Raw genomic sequence first — 21,254 nt, 5'->3', positions numbered from 1 at the left:
ATATAAAAGTTTTTCTTTGTTTTTTGTTTATCGCTATGTACCAATCTGAATAAGCACTCATTTTTATCCTTGAATGTAATTGATGGTGGGCACTGGCGGGTATAAATGTGTTACTCCTTCATTATTTTTGTATTAATAAAACAATCAGACAATATATTATGTGTGCATATGAGCTTCTCGTCTATACGTAACTGGTATACCACGTAACTTTGATAAATATTGATTTTTTGGTACTTGTACATTAAAAAATGAAAATATCGAAAAAAGTTTATATCATACCCGAATATTTATTGAAACCAAAATAAAATAAGAATAAACTAAAACGAATCAAAAGAAATCACTACTAGCAAAATAAAATAAAATAATTTGAATATTACGATATTTTGAATTATTTTCTCTAAACCCTCCTCCACACAACAATATGCCTAGCAACGCACGCCAAATAAATTACAGCAAATAATAAACAATAAAATTTTACATTAAGGCCTGTCTCACGTTTTTATATAACAAAATATTTTTTTTGTAGATTTCGGTGTACTAAAAACGAATCTGAAAACCGTTTATGTCGCAAAAAATAGTTTTCATGATATGAAGAAATTACTTTTTTGAAAAGTGGGTGATCACTTTTCCATGTAAATTTAACTTAAAATGAGCACCTACTTTCTGGCCACCCGAAAGAAAGGGCATATTATTGGCCACCTGAGAGAAAGGGCAGTTTATTGGCTAAAAGGTTTCGTTTGTTTTTGTTTTTGTTTTTATCTTTCAATAAAGACACGAAGAAATTTAAAAATAAAGAAAAATCGGTATTTTACTTTAAGGTTTGTCTCACATTTGTATAGAAAAAAAAAGTTTTTTGTAGTTTTCGGTGTGCTTTAAAAGAATATGGTAACCGTTTCCGTCGCAAATTTACTGTTTGTATGGTATTACCCCCTTAGCTCTGGGATTATTTTCCATTTCACAGTCCAGCCTTCGTTTACACTACGCGCGAGCATAAAAAGGCTGTTAAATGTGCACTCGCGTACCAAACTGCTTTGTCACAGTGTAGAATTGTCGAAAAATTAAAATTAGACGAAAAACAAGTAGTTTTCCAAATATTAAACCATGTAATTCTGTTATCACGGGTGGCCATTTTGTACGCGCAGGGCCATGTGCGCGCGCTTGCGCATACAAAATGGTCACCCGTGATAACAGAATTACATGGTTTAATATTTGGAAAACGGTAAATGTTTACTTTAACTACAACAGAACACCGACCAATAAAATTTGGATTTTTCTTAGGTTTTCGTGGTCGCTGACAACGAATCTGATATTCAAACCCATCGCAAGTTTATCGTTTGCATGGTATAATCCCCGGAACTCTCGCACTATTTTGTGCCAACTCACCGCCATCGTTTATGCTATTCTTACATGATGCGTTTGCGCATGGACGCGCGTAGTAAGGAGACTTATCACATCGCGGAATAATTTTTTAGCAGACATTTGAAATAAAGTTTTCAGAAACAAAAAAATGTGATTCATTTCTCTGTGTTACGTAGTTTTTGATGCTTTTTAATTGATCTAAAATCATAAGTTATTACGAGCAACAACACCCCCTGCCCCCCCCTCCTAATGTAAATAGAATTTTTGTGAAAAATTAAACAGTTCTTCTGCTCGGTGTATGTCGGCGAGTTACTTATGGGGAAAACGTTAAATTAAACTGCAGAAGCACCTGTTAAATGTTGTACATTGAATACCCCCCCTCAAAAAAAAAAAAAAAAAAAAAAAAACGAAAAATGAAAATGCTTTTGTAGACCGTTCGTAAAAACTTAATTTTTTAGATCAATTAAAAAAGCATCAAAAACTACGCAACACAGAAAAATGAACCGCATTTTTTGGTTTCTGAAAACTTGTTATTTTAAATGTCTGCTAAAAAATTCTTCCGCGATGTGACAAGTCCCCTTGAACGCATCATGTAAGAATAGCATAAACGATGGCGGTGAGTTGGCACAAAATAGTGCGAGGGTTCAGGGGTTAATACCATGACAACGGTAAATTTGCGATGGGTTTGAATATCAGATTCATTGTCAGCGACCCCGAAAACCTTAAAAAAAAACAAATTTTATTGGTCGGTGTTCTGTTGTAGTTAAAGTAAATATTTACCCGGAAGGTAAAACTACTTGTTTTTCATCTCATTTTAATTTTTCGCCAATTCTACACTGTGACAAGGCAGTTTGGTACGTGAGTGCACATTTAACAGCCTTCGTTTTTGCTCGCGTGTAGCGCAAACGAAGCATAGGCTGTGAAATGGAAAATAGTCCCAGAGTTCAGGGGTTAATACCATGCAAAAGAAATAAAAAAACAAGACATTATAAAATGAAAATATCGAAAAAAGGTTATATTGTCCGTATTCGTTATGGTACGAAGTTCTCCGAAAAAAAATTTCACTTAATTTTATCAAGTATTTTTTTTTTACAGCGAAAAAACAATTTGTTATAATACCGAGCAAAATGTTCGATTCTTAGGAAGAAAAGCTAGTATTAAAGATAGGGGAGGGGTGTCAGCGCTTTAACTGGAGTTATCTCCCTTTGGCATTTCTAAAATTCAAACCAATTTTTTTTTAATCCAAGATGGCTGCCTTCAACGCGCTCTCATAAAAACGTGTTTTTCTGCTGTAAAAAAAAAAAACTACTTGATGAAATTAAGTTAAATTTTTTTCGGAGAACTTCGTTTATAATGGATACATATGATTTAAACTTTTTTCGGTATTTTCATTTTTTTAATGTCTTGACTAAACTGTAAACTTTTTAACCAATAAACACAAAAAATGCCCCCTCTCACAAGTGGCCAGAAAGTGGGTGCTCATTTTAAGTTAAATTTACATCGAAAAGTGATAACCTACTTTTCGAAAAAGTAATTTCTTCATATCATGAAAAAAACTATTTTTTTGCGACGAAAACGGTTTTCAGATTCGTTTTTCGCATACCGAAATCTACAAAAAAAAACGTGTTATATACGCCCTTAAAGTAAAATAATACCTAATAAATAGTATTTATTGGTCATATTTGGTGTTATTGTTCTTGAAGACAACAATACCCGTTAACTAGGGCACAAATTAAGTGGTAAATATCCAGATACGCTACAACAAAACATCGACCACTCTAATTTGTTTTTGAAAGGTAATTGAGATCGCTGACAACGAATCTGATAGTCAAACTTGGGGCAAATTTACCATTTGCATGGTATTAACCCCTGAACACACGAACTACTTTCCACCATTTTGCAGCTTCCGTTTACGCTACGCCGCGCCGCGCTGCAGCATAAACGACGGCTTGCTTCATCTAGCAAACTGCCTTCTCACATGGCGTATCAATAAAAAAATTACGGACTAACATTTAGTACAACAAATTGTGGGACCTTTTTTTTTTTTGTCTCACGTAGTTTTAATGCGGTTTACAAAAACATAAGCACCAAACATTTTTATGTTTTTCGTTCTTTTTTTTTTGTGGGAGGAGGATTTAATTATAGAACTTATGTGGCTTAATAGGTGCTTTCTGCAGTTTAGTTAACCGTTTTTCCGTAAGTAACGAAAATGTTAAATGTAGTTCTAATTGGTAAATGTCGGTGCGTTACTTACGGAAAATTGGAAAATTCTATGTTCAAGGAAAAAAAAAAAAAAAAAAATTAAATTACCCCCCCCTCTCCCAAACTTGGAGTGCTTTCCTTTTCTTGTTTTATTTCTTTTTCAGCTAATTTTAAATTTCCCCCCAAAAGTGCTATAATGTATTTTTGAAAATTAGAAAATTCTATGTTCTGGAAAAAAAAAAAAAAAAAAAAAAATTACCCCCCCCCATACAACTTGGTGTGCTTTTCTTTTCTTGCTTTATTTCTTTTTCATCTAATTTCAAATTTTCTTGCTTTTATTTCTTCTTCATCTAATTTCAAATTTTTTGCGCGTGCGTAGCGTAATCTGTTGAAGCCGTCGTTTATGCTACAGCGCACGCGCGTAGCGTAAACGAAAGCTGCAAAATGGTGGAAAGTAGTTCGTGGGTTCAGGGGTTAATACCATGCAAACGGTAGATTTGCCCCAAGTTTGACTATCAGATTCGTTGTCAGCGACCTCAATTACCAATACCAGAACAAATTGTTGTAGCGTATCTGGATATTTACCCGAAAATATATAAAATAAGTCAGACAGATGGTAAGAAATTTTGAAATCGACCCAAACAAGAATAAAATTAAAATTTAATTCTAATTTTAAGTGGACCTGAACGAGAATCACACCCTCCATATATTAGGGCCCAATCAATCCAATGAAAATATTGCAAAAAACCGAAAGGCGTTCTTAACATGGGGAGGTTCGGGGGTGTTTATTCCAAAAGCCGTTCTTTTTTTTTTTTTTTTTTTTTACAAGCTAGGGAGGGGGGCACCTCGCCATCTTATACATTCCAACCGAGCGATCTTTTTAAGATTCTGACCGTCTCTTTAAGTGCAATTGTTTGTATCTCTCTTGCACTTGGTTCAGGCCGGATAGTTTTTGAAATTGTTTTTCATGAGTTCAGTTGCTCCTATAATTACGGGAATTATAGCAAGTTTATTTTCATGTCGTACATAAGACCTTGAAGATATTTCGTTACAGTAAATAGAAATAAACCAACAACAACAAAAATGCGAGCTAAATAATGGGACCGTTAAAATTCAACTCATGGTTAAAACTCAAGTTTTTCATTTAACTACACAATGCGTACTCAGTAAATTCGAATTAAATTTTATACAGATTTTATAGAAAAAGAAATACTTAAAGTTTTTAGTGCAAACAAACTTTATTGTTTTGTTTTCTTTACACGCGCTTCTGTTGCCATGATATCTGACCTATATTTGCCAGAATGTTTCCGATTAGGATTTACGAAATAAACCGGAAATGGCCGACGATGTTTACGATTTAAAAACCATACGAATGTAAAAGTTGGTTTAACCGTGGCCTTCGTTATTGTCTTTTAAGACGGTCTTGGTTTAACCCACACCCACCTCTCTCTCTCTCTCTCTCTCTCTCTCTCTCTCTCTCTCTCTCTCCACACACACACACACACACACACACACACACACACAGTTAAAAAAAAACAAAAAAAAATGTTGAAGAAAAAAAAGAAAAGGAAAGAACAGAAACAAAGTTAAGTCCACTTACTGATTTGAAGAAAATTATTACACCTATCTTTTACATGGTGAGGAAGGCCGAAGGGGGTAATTGAATTGACTCTGTAAAACTTAATACCGTAACTAATTGATTGTTCAGCGACGGCTCACCCATTCCCGGTCTGTTTGGTAAATCGCAGTCGAAAACATTCAGTTTAATATTGGTTCTCACTTAAATAATTACTTCCTTTCCCTTCTTTTTTTTTTTATTGTTTTTATTTAAGATTTTCAAATCTTTCGAATGGAACGAGTTGCGGATAAAACGAAACGAGAAGAAAAAAAATAAGGTCATTTAGTCTGATCGAGTTATCTTCTCTTGCTGGTTGCGTTTTGTCATTAGCAACTTGTCATTTATGCAGAATACGGACAGCGCTATTTTTTTTTTTTTAGATAGGATTTTTCAGTTAAATTAAATTAAATTTCTATGATATTTTTTGTTTATTAAATTGTTAGATGAAAGTACAAAATAGTTACAAAACTTCCTAATATTAAAAGTAGGTTGCCAAATTATAACGTTACTAGTGGACTTGACCTGTGGAAATTCCACAGCAGACTCTTTCATATGTATGTTGCGGGGCCGGTCGTCCAGAGACAATCGACCCAACAACTAACAAGGTAGACACGGGCAAAAAGGTAAACAGCATAAAGGCAAAGAAGAATGACAGACACAGGTTGTTTGGTTAAAGACGAGGGTTCGCCTTTTATTTGCAAAGGAAGTGAAAAATCGTATGATCTGGATGCTGGTTGTTCGGAAGGTCGCACGTCACCGGAGGCTAAGGTCTGGAGGGCTGGAATAGGTACTCTAGATATAGCGTGGTTTAAGGTTGCTCGCTGGGATCTGGAACGATCAGCTGGACGTCAGGGCGATCCGGAACAGTCGGTGGACACGGAGAACGTAAGGTCAGTGTTAAGGAATGGACGACACTGAGAACACAGGGTCACTGTTAAGGAACGGACGGTCAGTAGGGAGCCCAGTGCAGGCGAGGTTGCAGACTGAAGGAGCAAGGTGCATGTGAGGTCATAGGTCAGAGGAGCAAAGTTGCAGGCCAGAGGAGCGAGGTTCATACGAGGTTGCAGGTTAGAGAAGCGAGGTGCAAGCAAGGTTGCAAGCCGGAGGAGCGAGGTGCAGGCGAGGTTGCCAGAAAGGTGCAGGAGGAGCTGGAAGGCACCAAGGGCTGGAAGGCTGTGGGAATGAGCAGGAAGCCGCTGGAGTGAGCTAGAAGCACTGGAGACGGAATGAGGTTTGCTGCTGGTGGGTCTTAGGAGGCAAGCAGTAGTTGGTTAGTTGTTTTACGGCATATCAACCCTTTTCGGGTTTTTTAATGCCGAATCCAAAGATTTTTTTAATAGAATATATTTGTTGTTTTCACGTTGGTTTCTATTTAACCCATAGTTGGGACCCTAACAGGTACTACCACTCCGGGTCAGAGTGGACCTGGGAGCAATAGTAATTAAAGGGTGGCTCCACACTCCCCAAAGCCCACAAGCTGGGGCCTCACCACTGGATATAGTTTAAGGTCATATCCAGGACCCCCATTGAGGGACTTTTACCCTCTGCAGGAGGGCAGTCGGCGTATTCTAATGCCCCACCGACAGGGCCACAAGTGAATTGCATTAGTAGAAAAGGGCTGGTTGTTTAGGCCTAATAAGGGCTGTTTTGAACTGCTGCTGAGACAGCTGGTGTTGCTGGGAATCCTTCGGCTGGTGGGGTCGATGTGACTGGTAGTGTCAGTCATCACTTCGGGAGCCTCCTACTCCCCCGACCGGGTCTGGCGCACAACTGAAACTGCCTGGTTGGGCTGAGGGTGGCTGTATTCATTTGGCCAGCATGATGTTAGAGGCATCACTCCCAATAAAACAAACAAATGACTCTAATTAATTCCAGAACGAAATTTATGCAATCAAAAGTAACTTGAGAGTTTATTGATTCCATTTAAACTAATTTCGTCTAAATGGTAAAAAGTCAATTGCCTGAATTATTGGCGTTTTGTTTGATATATTTGAATTCCGACATGGATAGAAGTCAAGGACAGAAAAATAAGGGAAGGTGAATGTGTTCACTGAACCCGAATATGTTTATACGTTTAACTGGCGTTAACCTATCGTGTCCTTTGTTTAAGGGAAGGGAAGGTGAAGAGACAACGGGCGGGTGGAGAAAGAAGGAAAAATGGAGGCAGTGATTTTGAAACCACGACAAGGCCCTCTCGTTATCAATTAATAATAGATTCGTGTTTTGGCAGGGTTGGTTAAGAATGATTGGTGAGTGCAAGTGGGTCTGCACAATTATTCGTCAGTCTGCAAGTGCGTCTGCAGAGTCTTTGGTGATTTTGAAACTGCGATACTGATGTTGGCATTCTGTGGATGTTCAACGTAAATGGAGACGTCCTGATATTATTGTATCTCTTTTGTTAAAACTGCAAAAGTATTTATCTAAGCTAGCAGGACTCACGGCAAAGTCCGGTTGTAGAATATACTTAAATATGTTATTTTAATTTATGCAGATTCCATATGAGTCAATTTTCTATCAATTCTTATATATTATGTTTTGATTTAAAAAATAAAAAATAAAAATAATTATCTATATGACCTGGGTGCATCAGTTTGAATCAAAACTGAAACCATATATATATATATATATATATATATATATATATATATATATATATATATATATATTTAAACAACAGTCACTCAGAAGAAAAAAAGGTGTAACTGTAAACACAAAATAATACAAACACTAGCGTATAAATATATAGATCATTTCAGGACGGTCCATATTCTGCATAAATACCAAAATGATAGCCATTTATAAACTCTTTTCCTGAAAATGATAAAATGTTAATATCTTAGCTAAATAAAAAGCTACTCATTTGTTTGTAGTTTTCAAATATTTAATCTAGATGATTCCATTGAAAATTATAAATGAAACTAATTTTGTGTCTGTTACATATGCATACGTGCTTCTGCAGTGCCTTTCTTCAGAGAGGTTACGTTATTAGATCAAATTGTTCTTCTCCAGATCAAACTCAAGATTTATTCTTTTTATATAAAAGTTTTTTTCTTTTAATCTAATGAGAAGAGAAGAGGAAATACAATGAATTGATGTAAATAGAAAGAGGGGCGAAGTAAGGGAAACATATTAAACTTAAAGCCTACATGCGGTGCAGACTTTAAGATGAACATAAGTTTGACTGGTGATATGATATGAATATCACCAATAGCAGTGGCCAAGAACACATTACCCGAAAGTACTTCCTAATGTTTACAGGAACATGAACTGGGATAGATACATTGAGAGCATTGCCAAGGCTACTGTGAAGAAGGTGGGCTCTCTTTACCATGAAAAACTACTTACATCTGAAAGTATCCTTTACCTCTATAAGGCCACCATTCGCCCATGTATGGAGTGCTGTTGTCACATTTGGGCATCTGCTACTTGTCTCTTACTACTGGACAGGGTTTAAAAGAGAGTCGCCAACCTGGTAGGTCTTGAACTGTCATCTAGGCTTCAGCCTCTGTCCCATCAACGAAATATTGCATCCCTCTTCCTGTTCTACAGGTATTTTAATGGTAAGTGCTCTGACGAACTGCAAGCACTTATACCAGCTTGACAAACCTGACAAGCAGCTAAATCCCACCCCTTCACAGTAGAGATCCCTAGGTGTAAGAAGGCCTTCTACTCCAGTAGTTTCTTCCACAGAACTGCTAGACTTTGGAACTCCCTTCTGGGATTCTGCTTTCCCAAGTGTACTGACATGCAGAAGTTCAAGTATAATGTGGATAGACATCTTGCCACTCATCTCCTTTCATAATACCCCTGCAACTTATGTCTCTGATAGTAGTCCCCCACTTCAAAGTGGCACGGTGCCTTCTTTGGGGTGAAAATTGAACAAAAAAATAAAATAAAATAACTAAGCTAATTGATGCTGACAATAGTTAAAACTAAGGTCATTTATAGTCAGTGTAAATGCGCATAAGTAACACAAGAATATAATATAACTATTAGTGATAAGTATTAGTGATGGGACGATTACAATATTTTTCCCGATTCCGATACAATTACTGATTCTGTACTAAATCCCCGATTCCAATACAATTACCGATTCTGATTCCGATTCCGATTCTTATTTATTGTTGTTAAATATTTAGAGTTCTATAGAACTCTAAATATTTAACAACAATAAGTTACGTTAGACTTGAAGACAACCATATTGTAGTCAGCCGGAAAGCAGGAAAACGGAAGACAATTCCACAGGCGTGCAGTTCTAAGAAAGAAGCTTTGTTCATGGAATCTACGTTTAGGTTTAGGCACAGATACAGAGTGGGGGGAATTATTGATAGTGTTTACAGCTAGACGAGTGTTTCTTGTGAAAGTTTGGCGAGGGGGGACCATAATTCCTTTTAATCTTTAGTAAAATTAGATAGAAAAAAAAAACCTTGAGTTTAGTCGTGAGAAGGACAATTTGACCTGATGACATAGTCTCTCTGAAAAGAGGTACTGCAGAATCATGTATGCACATATGTAGCCAATAATGTTTGTTTAAATAAGCAGACTATAAACATGCTCTGTTTATTCATCACGCACTTTTGGATAAAGTTTCAATGTATTTACATATATATATATCTATAATATAAAGCTGAATGTGTGTGTGTGTGTGTGTGTGTGTGTGTGTGTGTGTGTGTGTGTGTGTGTGTGTGTGTGTGTGTGGTCACGAATAGGCTCCTATATGGTTGACTATTTAAAAAAACTGATTGCATATAATGATAGAGGATGTATCGAAACACAGGAATGGGTATGTTTGATCTAGCAGAACGGTGGTTCATTAAAATTGTGAGGTCTGCGTTCGTGCCTGGTCCACAAAGTATGGAAATAAAAAATTTATAAAAAAAAACGTTTACAAGTGTTTTTGATATAGATGTACATAACATTACTTTGATAAGTATGTTTTAACTTAAATAGGAATGGTATAATAAAATTGTGAGGTCTGCATTCGCGCCTGGACCCCATAGAATGGAAATAGGCACAAACTTTGATAAAGACTTTTCATATCTATCAGCGTAAGTATACTTTGATAATTATGTTTCAGTTTGAAGAGAAATGGTATAATAAAATTATGGGGTGTTCGTTCGCACCTGACCTCCTTAGAATGGAAATATGTCACAAAGTTTAACAAGATTTTTTTTTTAATATAGATCCACAGAATATTATGATAAGTGTTTCAGTGTGAACAGGTATGGTATAATAAATTATGAGGTTTATCTATTTTATTTTTACTTTCATCATATTTTGCTTTGGTTTTGATACCCCTAAATTCGAAGCTATCTCTTTACAACCCTTCCTTTTCATAACCTATCATACTTTCATAAATCAGAGTCCATTTTCTGTAGGCTGTTTTTGAACCCAGCCAACGACGAGTACTTTTGCTAGTATATATATATATATATATATATATATATATATATATATATATATATATATATATATATATATATATATATACTAGCAGGGAGACCCGACATTGCCAGGGATTGAATGAAGATTAATGAATGTTTCAGACTCCCATATTTTATTGTCTTTGAATTTGATGAAATCGTTATTTACCTACTTTAGTTGTGGACCCATCGTGGTGGTCTGGGAGGAAGTTTCAGATGCCTTCCTGCAGTGACATTGTAGTTTACATTACAGTGTAGAGAACCTATTGTTGATTTTATAAAATTATTTTTATATATAACAGCTTGAATCAAAGTTTAAAATACAAAAGTCAAGTATTATGCTTCAGTTGTGCCCTAAAAAGAAACATTCATTTCGAACGTGTCCCTCTGATATCAAAGAACTTACTGTTGATTTTATATGCCAGACCTTTCTACTTGTGCAACGATAATGGCTTGAATTAACGTTTAAAATGAAAAAGTCAAGTATCATGGTTCAATCGTGCTCTAAACAGAAACATTTGTTTTGAACACGCTCCTGTCATATCAAAGAACATACTATTGATTTTATATGTTGGGTCTTTCTGATTGTGTGGCAATAAAACTTCTCAAATGCGCTTGTGATGTTAGATTGTATAAGGTGTTAATTTATAACTCGTCTGTTCTTTCTTTAATCAAATTTTTTAATTATTGCTTATCAATATTAATCGAAGACATTTTGATACAGGCACGTAAAATACATTTCTATTACGTTGTAAGAAATTGGGGCTGATGTCAAAGTCTTTGAGGGAGGTTCTCAGGCAGTCTTTATATTGTTTCTTTTGTCCTCCTGCAGTCCGCTTTCCCTGGCTGAGTTTGTTTGGAGATTCGGCCGTCAGGCATGCGATAGACATGGCCTGCCCACCGGAGCTGGGTTTTGCGGATTATGGTGGTGATGGTATGGAGCCCCGCGCGCTTCAAGACTTCTGTGTCAGGAATTCTGTCTTGCCAGCGGATGTTGAGAAGATTACGGAGGCATCTGAGGTGAAAGCCATTCAGCTGTTTTTCATGTCTTTTATAAGGCGTCCAAGTTTCACAGCCGTAAAGTAGGGTTGTCAGGACGACTGCTCGGTATACTTTCAGTTTGGTTGCGAGTGTAATGCCTCTCCTCTTCCACACATTGTCTCTAAGTCTTCCAAATGCACTGCTCGCTGTGGAGGTCCTATGGTTAACCTCAATGTCAATGTTGGCGGTGCGGGAGAGGGTGCTGCCAAGGTAGGTGAATTGCTCCACAGCATGGATCTTCTGCCCTTTGACAGTGATGCCGTGTTCATGGTATGCATCTCCTGGGGCGGGTTGGTATATAACTTCTGTCTTCTTTGTACTGATGGTGAGACCAAAGTTGTCACAACTGGTGGAGAATCCGTCCATTTGATGTTGCATCTCTATCTCATTTGGGGCGTTAAGGACGCAGTCATTGGCAAATAGAAGGTCTCTGATGATCGTTTTCCTCACTCTTGTGACTGCCTGCATTCGCCTGATGTTAAACAATTTCCCGTCACATCTGTACTTGATGTCAATGCCAGAGTGACTGTCTTTGAAAGCGTCCTGGAGCATGGCAGAGAAAAACATGCTGAAGAGTGTCGGGGCTAAGACACAGTCCTGCTTGACTCCGTTGGTCACAGGGAAGGGCTCTGAGGGGTCACCGTCATCCAGGACACAGGCGGTCATGCCCTCGTGGAACTGCCTGACAATGGTGATAAACCTGTCTGGTCAACCAAATTTTTCCATGATCCGCCAGAGGTCATTTCGGCAAACAGTGTCGATGGCCTTGGTCAGGTCGACGAACATGGTGTAGAGGCCCCGGTGCTGCTCGACACACTTCTCCTGCAATTGGTGTGCAGCACAGATCATATCAGTCATCCCGCGGCCCGCTTGAAAGCCACACTGGCTCTCGGGAAGACGACCATCCAGCAGGCGGTTGAGAAGGACGCGGGCCAGGATCTTCTCGGCGATGGAGAGAAGGGATATCCCGCGGTGGTTGTTCACATGACTAATGATTTCCCTTGCGTTCATGAACAATAGTAGCATCACGAAAATCTTGGGGTAGTTCTCCACTCTCCCACATATTACTATATATATATATATATATATATATATATATATATATATATATATATATATATATATATATATATATATATAACTACTTCATTTACTCACATAAAATTAATATACGAAAGTATAGATTTATGCGTAAACTTTAAGTATTGACTTCAAAAGTGCTCAATACGTAGGTAGAGCCAGTTAGTAATTTATAAAATATATATGGCAATTAAGCTACACTGAATATTCGGCGTTTCATCCACTATAGGATTCGTCAGGCTTATGCGTGAATTCTGTGGTTGTTTCTCGTTTTTATATATGTTGAGGATTTTAGTTAGCCAATCAGCTTTCTAGTATCCACCGCGCCCCTTCCTATCAGCCAATGGGCATGCATTTTATCGAACAAAAGATCTGTTTTAGAACTAGGTTAGTGGTTTGAGGCAGACGATTTTCCTCATTTCTGCTCTTTTTTTTTTATATATAAATATACATATGTGTACACACATACATGCACACATACATACATACATATATATATATATATATATATATATATATATATATATATGTGTGTGTGTGTGTGTGGTCGTTTATGTATATTCATATTTATTTAATTTATTTATTTGTTTTCTTAGGTCAACCAATATCTACGAAACAGCCCTAAAAAATAGTGGATACAAAAATATCGATATCAAATATAAGCAGCAAAACACCAACAACTATAATAAAATCAAAAATAGAAGAAAAAGAACTATAATTTGGTATACGGTCCCATACAATCAAATGTTAAAAACAGAACTTGATAAGAAATTTCTAGACCTTATTGAAATACACTTTCCCGCAACCAACCCCTTACACAAAATTTTCAATAAAAATACCTTGAAGTTATCTTATAGTTGTTGCGAAAATTTAGAGATGATAATTAAAGCACATAATAACAAAATACTAAATAAAACAATGTAAACAACAACAAAATAAACAATAAAAAAAGTAGACACCATGACAAAAATAAAACTAACAGAAATAATAATAATAATAATAATAATAATAATAATAATAATAATAATAGCAAACCAACCCCGGACAAGAACAACCATACCATAAATAAAAATAATAATAACGAACAAGATAAATGCAACTGTAGACACCGCACACTTTGCCCAGTTTAAAATAAATGTCTAACAAAAAGCGTAGTTTATCAAGCAACAATATTTGCAAAAGAAAACCCGCATAACAAGAAATATTACGTAGGCATGACTTCCTTAGATTTCAAAACCCGATACTATGACCACAAAAGTACATTCAAAAATAAAAAAACACTGTATAAAAACAACACTAGCGAATGAATACTGGGAACTCAAAGAAAGTGGACATTCGCCGGTAGTCGAATGGAGAATAATAAGATAAGCTACCACGTGCAGACATTTAGATGACCCATGTAAATTATGCCTCCATGAAAAATTTGCTATCCTGTACTTTAAAGAACCCCAAAATCTATTAAACTGTAGACGAGATATAGCAAACAATTGTGTTCACAAAATAAAACTTACTCTAAGATAGCGATACAAAATAGCTTTAAAACTAACAAAAACAATAGAAAACAAACAAATAAATAAATGAAATAAATATGAATATACATAAACGAACACACATATATATATCTATCTATATATATATATATATATATATGTATGTATGTGTGCATGTATGTGTATACACATATGTATATTTATATATATAAAAAAAAAAAGAGCAGAAATGAGGAAAATCGTCTCCCTCAAACCACTAACCTAGTTCTAAAACAGATCCTTTGTTCGATAAAATGCATGCCCATTGGCTGATAGGAAGGGGCGCGGTGGATACTAGAAAGCTGATTGGCTAACTAAAATCCTCAACATATATAAAAACGAGAAACAACCACAGAATTCACGCATAAGCCTGACGAATCCTATAGTGGATGAAACGCCGAATATTCAGTGTAGCTTAATCGCCATATATATTTTATATATATATATATATATATATATATATATATATATATATATATATATATATATATATAGTAATATTAAGTAATCCAATTTACCAAATTTCCACTGACAATTACAGCAACATTGTCCCATTGACCATTGTACACTTATTAACCCTTATCCTCGAGTGGTCTCTGGTCTTGATAAGTGAGGACTCCTTTCTAAAAAAAAAAAGTAGAGAATCTCAATATGAGTGGACTGGTTATAGAGCTGTAGTTTAAATGAAAAAAACATGCTTATCATTCTTCAGTTAACCTAGAGCCTACAGCTAAGCTTACTCATCTGGAAATTACCTACTACCTGTAGAGTTGAAATAAATTTATAATGAGACACACTGAGTGACTTTTTTGTTGTTTTTATTCTCTTAGTTTTTATTCTGGCTTACGTGTTCAGCTCTCATATTTATGGTTTCCTACAAAAATTACTCTATCCTTTATGGACCCAACACCCTCTCCCTCTCTTTCTTTCTCTCTCTCTAATATATATATATAATTTTTTTCTTTTTTTTATTTTACAAAGGAGTAACCACTTATCAAGGCCCGGAGGTTACTCGAGGATAATGTTTTATGAGTGTACAGTAGTCAATAGGAAAATATCGTGGTAACCGTTAGTTGTGGAAATTTGGTAAATTGGATTACTTAAGAAAAAGGCTCATCAAGAACTTGTTAATGTTAGACTTGAAGATGACCATATTGTAGTCAGAAAGCAATAAAACCGAAAGGAATTATAAATATATATGGTTAAATGACATGTCAATATTTATGCAGAATACTGATTGTGCTGATATAATTATTATTTAGAAACCCATTCTTAACATGTGGAGGGTGGGTGGGGCTTAAAAAAACAAAAAAAAAAAACTATATATCCTTTCACCTGACAATTTAATAAACCAAAGATACTGTAAAAATTGAATTAAACTGGAAAATCCTATCGAAAAAATAGCATAGTCCATATTCTGCATAAGTACTGACATTTTTGATTAATAGTGCACTTAAGAGATTTGGGAACACCTCTATTGTATTCTCCGGTAAATATGCACTTTTATGTTTTATGTAGATACTCTAACCTTTCAAATATCTAAAAAGAAAATAAAAAAAACACACACACACACACACACACACACACACACACACACACACACACACACGCGCACGCACACACACGCGCACACACACGCGCGCACACACACACACACACACACACACACATACACACACACACACACACACACACACACACACACACACACACACACACACACTGTTTTATATATATAAACATGGTGTAGAGGCCCCGGTGCTGCTCGACACACTTCTCCTGCAATTGGTGTGCAGCACAGATCATATCAGTCATCCCGCGGCCCGCTTGAAAGCCACACTGGCTCTCGGGAAGACGACCATCCAGCAGGCGGTTGAGAAGGACGCGGGCCAGGATCTTCTCGGCGATGGAGAGAAGGGATATCCCGCGGTGGTTGTTCACATGACTAATGATTTCCCTTGCGTTCGTGAACAATAGTAGCATCACGAAAATCTTGGGGTAGTTCTCCACTCTCCCACATATTACTATATATATATATATATATATATATATATATATATATATATATATATAACTACTTCATTTACTCACATAAAATTAATATACGAAAGTATAGATTTATGCGTAAACTTTAAGTATTTACTTCAAAAGTGCTCAATACGTAGGTAGAGCCAGTTAGTAATTTATAAAATATATATGGCGATTAAGCTACACTGAATATTCGGCGTTTCATCCACTATAGGATTCGTCAGGCTTATGCGTGAATTCTGTGGTTGTTTCTCGTTTTTATATATGTTGAGGATTTTAGTTAGCCAATCAGCTTTCTAGTATCCACTGCGCCCCTTCCTATCAGCCAATGGGCATGCATTTTATCGAACAAAGGATCTGTTTTAGAACTAGGTTAGTGGTTTGAGGCAGACGATTTTCCTCATTTCTGCTCTTTTTTTTTTATATATAAATATACATATGTGTATACACATACATGTACACATACATATATATATATATATATATATATATATATATATATATAGATATATATATGTGTGTTCGTTTATGTATATTCATGTTTATTTAATTTATTTATTTGTTTGTTTTCTATTGTTTTTGTTAGTTTTAAAGCTATTTTGTATCGCTATCCTAGAGTAAGTTTTATTTTGTGAACACAATTGTTTGCTATTTCTCGTCTACAGTTTAATAGATTTTGGGGTTCTTTAAAGTACAGGATAGCAAATTTTTCATGGAGGCATAATTTACATGGGTCATCTTACCTTTCAAATATCTAAAAAAAAAAATAAATAAAATAAACACACACACACTGTTTTATATATATATATATATATATATATATATATATATATATATATATGATGATGATTGCAACGTCTTGTCAGACGAGTGCCACTCCCTCAGACACTGAAAGTTCATGAGCCCGAAAATGACATATAGTCCTACCGGCGAATTCACATGCTCAAGCAGACATGACACTAAAGACGGTCATTGGTATACATACATATATATACACGCACGCACACATACATATCACACACACACACACATATATACATACATATATACACAATACACATTACGCACACATACATATACATACACACACATGCAAACATACAGAAGACGGTCATTGGTATACATACATATAAATATATACATACATACATACATACATACATACATACATGTCTATAAGCATATGCTCATATATACCCATATACATACACAATGCATAATACACAAACATACATATACATACCCACATGCATGCATAAACATATACATACATATACACACACATATGCAAATACATACATACATATACTTACACATACACATACGTACACATATGCACATATATATACATACACTTACCTACATATACATACACATACATATATATGACTTCATACACATACACACATGCATGCACATATACACATACATATACATACACACTTGCATACATACACATACACATATATGCATATACACACATACATGCACACAAACATATATAAATGTATATACATACACACACAAACATATATACACACAGACACACATACATACATATACACATAGATATAAATACATATAAACACACATGTACATATATAAATATACATACACACATGCATATATAAATATACATACACATATAAACATACATACACATATAAATATACATACACATATAAATACATAGATACATATAATGATGGCAGATTAATTGTTACATGCATCCAGCATTTCAGGCGTACACACATCACAGCTTTTTTATTGCCACAGGACTTTTTTTTTTTTTAATAGACAAATGCCTAAGGGATTATCTATACAAAGATGATGTTACAGAGTTTTAGCTTTGTACGACAGCTAAATCTCTCTCTCGGTTCAAAATGTTGACATCCAGCAACAAGCAAGAACAAGATAGCCAGCAACAAGTCAAACTGCAGACCAGCTTAATGCGGGTACTGGTCTCCTGCTTTGTTGTTTTTTTTTTTAAATCAAAGATCCGCTTCTCCCAGAGGGGCTGCCCTCACCACGCGCCACGGGAGCCCTCTCCATCCCCACACACACATGGAAATGAACACATGCATACATACAGATGTATGCCAACATACATATGCGTGTGCACACACATGCAAACATACACACATAATAGCACACAAATACGCATATGCATACATATGCATATACATACGTACACATAATACACATGAAGGAACATTCCAAAAGTCTTTGTGAAATAATGTGTGAATTTATATATATATATATATATATATATATATATATATATATATATATATATATATATATATATATATATATATATATATATATATATATATATATATATATATATATATATATATATATATATATATATATATATATATATATATATATATATATATATATATATATATATATATATATATATATATATATATATATATATATATATATATATATATATATATATATATATATATATATATATATATATATATATATATATATATATATATATATATATATATATATATATATATATATATATATATATATATATATATATATATATATATATATATATATATATATATTATTTAAGGTAGGTAACTCTAAATTCGATTATCTCCCATTATTTTAGACTGGCACCGGAAGAGCGTAAACTTGTCTAAGCCAAACAGAATTATCGTTCCTGCCCATGTGCGCTAACTCGAGCAGTCTACACCGGGTATTCACTAATATTTCCAACGTATTTTAAAACAAAGTGTAGTTTTTGTTTCATCCTCATCAAAAAACGCTGTAAAAAAATTATAAAATTTCTAATTTAAAACAGGTAAGATTTTTTTAGCCTGTTACTGAATATTGGAATGGCGTTAGATGTTTGTGTTTTTGATATTCTCATTCGAAGATGATGAAATTATTCTATATCTGTCGTCGTGTAATAATTAGAATTCTCAGAGTTTGCTCGTCCAATATGTGATTTTCAGAGTTTTTTCAACTTCAGCTTTGATCTGATAAAATTAAAACAAAAACGATTCTGATTTTCTGTTATACCAATTTGTTATTGTGAAAAAAAAAAAAAATAATTTTAATTAATAATTAATTTTAGTGAAAAGAAAAAAAAAGTTTTATGATACTTGTGCAGGTGCTTATTCAGAATGGCACTCATGGCGTCAATTAAAAGCAAAGAAAATACAGAAAATTGTGTATAATGTACGTACTCGTTACAGAAATGAAGATGTCACATTCCAAAAATTACGTAAATCGATCAAGTAGTTTTACTTAAAACTAAGAAAATCAAATTTATGATCTTTAACGATTTTGTTACTAAACTGTATTGAACATAATTTTTATTTTTCACCTCGACACGTCGATTTCAGTTGTCCCCCTTCTTTTATTTCATCAGATTTAATCATGGCCGACAAAAACACGATAACTCGCCTAGTCGTAAAATTTGATTTGCTTCTCCCCCCTCCCCCACTAAAAAACCTTTTTTTTTTTAGATAGGATTTTCGGATTAAAGTCAACATTTACGGTATCTTTTTATGTTAGGTGAAAGTACCGATGAGTTACAAAAACCACCCTTCCACATGTTAAGAATGGCTTTCTAAATAATGACGTTGTTATTTCAGCACAGTCTGCATTCTGCATAAGTACCGGATTTTCGAATTCTCTTTATGCGCATAATAAAAAGTTCAAACAGCGATTTTAAAAAAAATTTTTTTTTTTAAGGGATTTATACTCTGCTCCAATTCCATTATTATTTATAATCCTAAATTAATTTGTAAGTTTAATTTGCAAAAATTGGTTTGGTTCAGTTTAAATTTTTTAGAAGCACCTATATTATTGTTTTGTTATTTAAAAAATTAATGACTTGGATGTTTAGCTGTCATGTCATACACGTCAACTTAAAATGTACTTTTCAGTGCTATTGAATTTCATTAACTGGAGCAATTTCGTTTATATTATTTGTTCGGTGCTTCTACAGAATTTGAACTGAACTTGAAACTGAGGTTAGAATAAATAAAAATAATACGCCTCCCCCATCTTCTCCTATTGCCCCCCTCCCCCCAAGAGTGGTACCAAATAGCCGAAAAGGGTCAAAAAGGATGGAAAGACCGAGGAGAGAGAACTGACCAGATCTCTGCTGGACAAGCACGAAGAAAACTGGGACTTGGGGGGGGGGGAGGCTTATTGCCACTCAAATTCCAGTGACTGCTGCTAGCAAGAAATCAATGGTAAACGGCTGTTGCAATAACGCAAATTCATTTGCATATTTTACTGAAAGAGATGGAGAGTACTGGAAACCTGGGTAGGCTTGTTGTCACTCAGGGAACACCACAGGTTATTGTCAAGGAGAGATCTCTGATGACCTGTGTGAAAGCTCTTGTGAGCCAATAATAATGGTTAAGATTGTTGACAAATTGTTTTAAGCAAAGACAATATGTCATTTTAAGCAAAAATAATATTACTTACTTGTTATGTCGAAAATATTCAAAAATTCATGAAAGTAGAACAACTTAGTAAAAACGTCTATTGCTATAAACTACACATATTGCACGCCATTAAAGCTTAATCTAAAATATGCGTTTCGAGTTATGTCCCGTGGGAATTCTTCACCGTCTACTTTATAACATATAAGAAAAATACAATTTTACCTAATCTTAACTATAAACTTGATGAATTTTCGTAATTTTTGAGTGCATTGCTATTTTCAACATGATAATTAAGTAATATTATTTTTGCTTAAAATAATATATTAAAAAAAAAATATCTATTGACTCTATCTTAACAAGCACCGTAGTCATAATAATAATAATAATAAACAGTTTGGTTCAATTCCTATAGAAATATTGTCTCCTTTTTATCATGTTAAGTCATAAGCATAGTGGTTGATGGGTAAAAATCTGAAGCTCACAGTAATAATACAGGAGTCTCTCAGGGATCCATCCTGGACCCAAGTAACTCTCTTCC

General features: G+C 34.7%; 1 protein-coding gene across 2 annotated transcripts in view; it reads left to right on the top strand.

Moving 5' to 3' along the window:
- Positions 1–21,254, top strand: part of LOC145268233 (leucine--tRNA ligase, cytoplasmic-like) — a 310,979-nt gene that overhangs the window by 25,302 nt on the left and 264,423 nt on the right. The window contains exon 1 of one of the 2 annotated variants that reach the window (XM_080123555.1): positions 18,960–19,113. The exons of the other annotated variant lie outside the window; for it this stretch is intronic. The gene's annotated coding sequence lies outside the window, so the exon portion shown is untranslated. Of the gene's footprint in view, positions 1–18,959; positions 19,114–21,254 lie in introns of those variants that run through there. 2 annotated transcript variants of the gene reach the window in all.

This window comes from Euprymna scolopes, chromosome 43, assembly GCF_053919585.1.
Source record: "Euprymna scolopes isolate OS-2025 chromosome 43, ASM5391958v1, whole genome shotgun sequence".
Taxonomy (NCBI): Eukaryota; Metazoa; Mollusca; class Cephalopoda; order Sepiida; family Sepiolidae; genus Euprymna; species Euprymna scolopes.
Note: the sequence above shows the minus strand (reverse complement) of the source record. Positions and strands in the feature narration are given on the sequence as shown.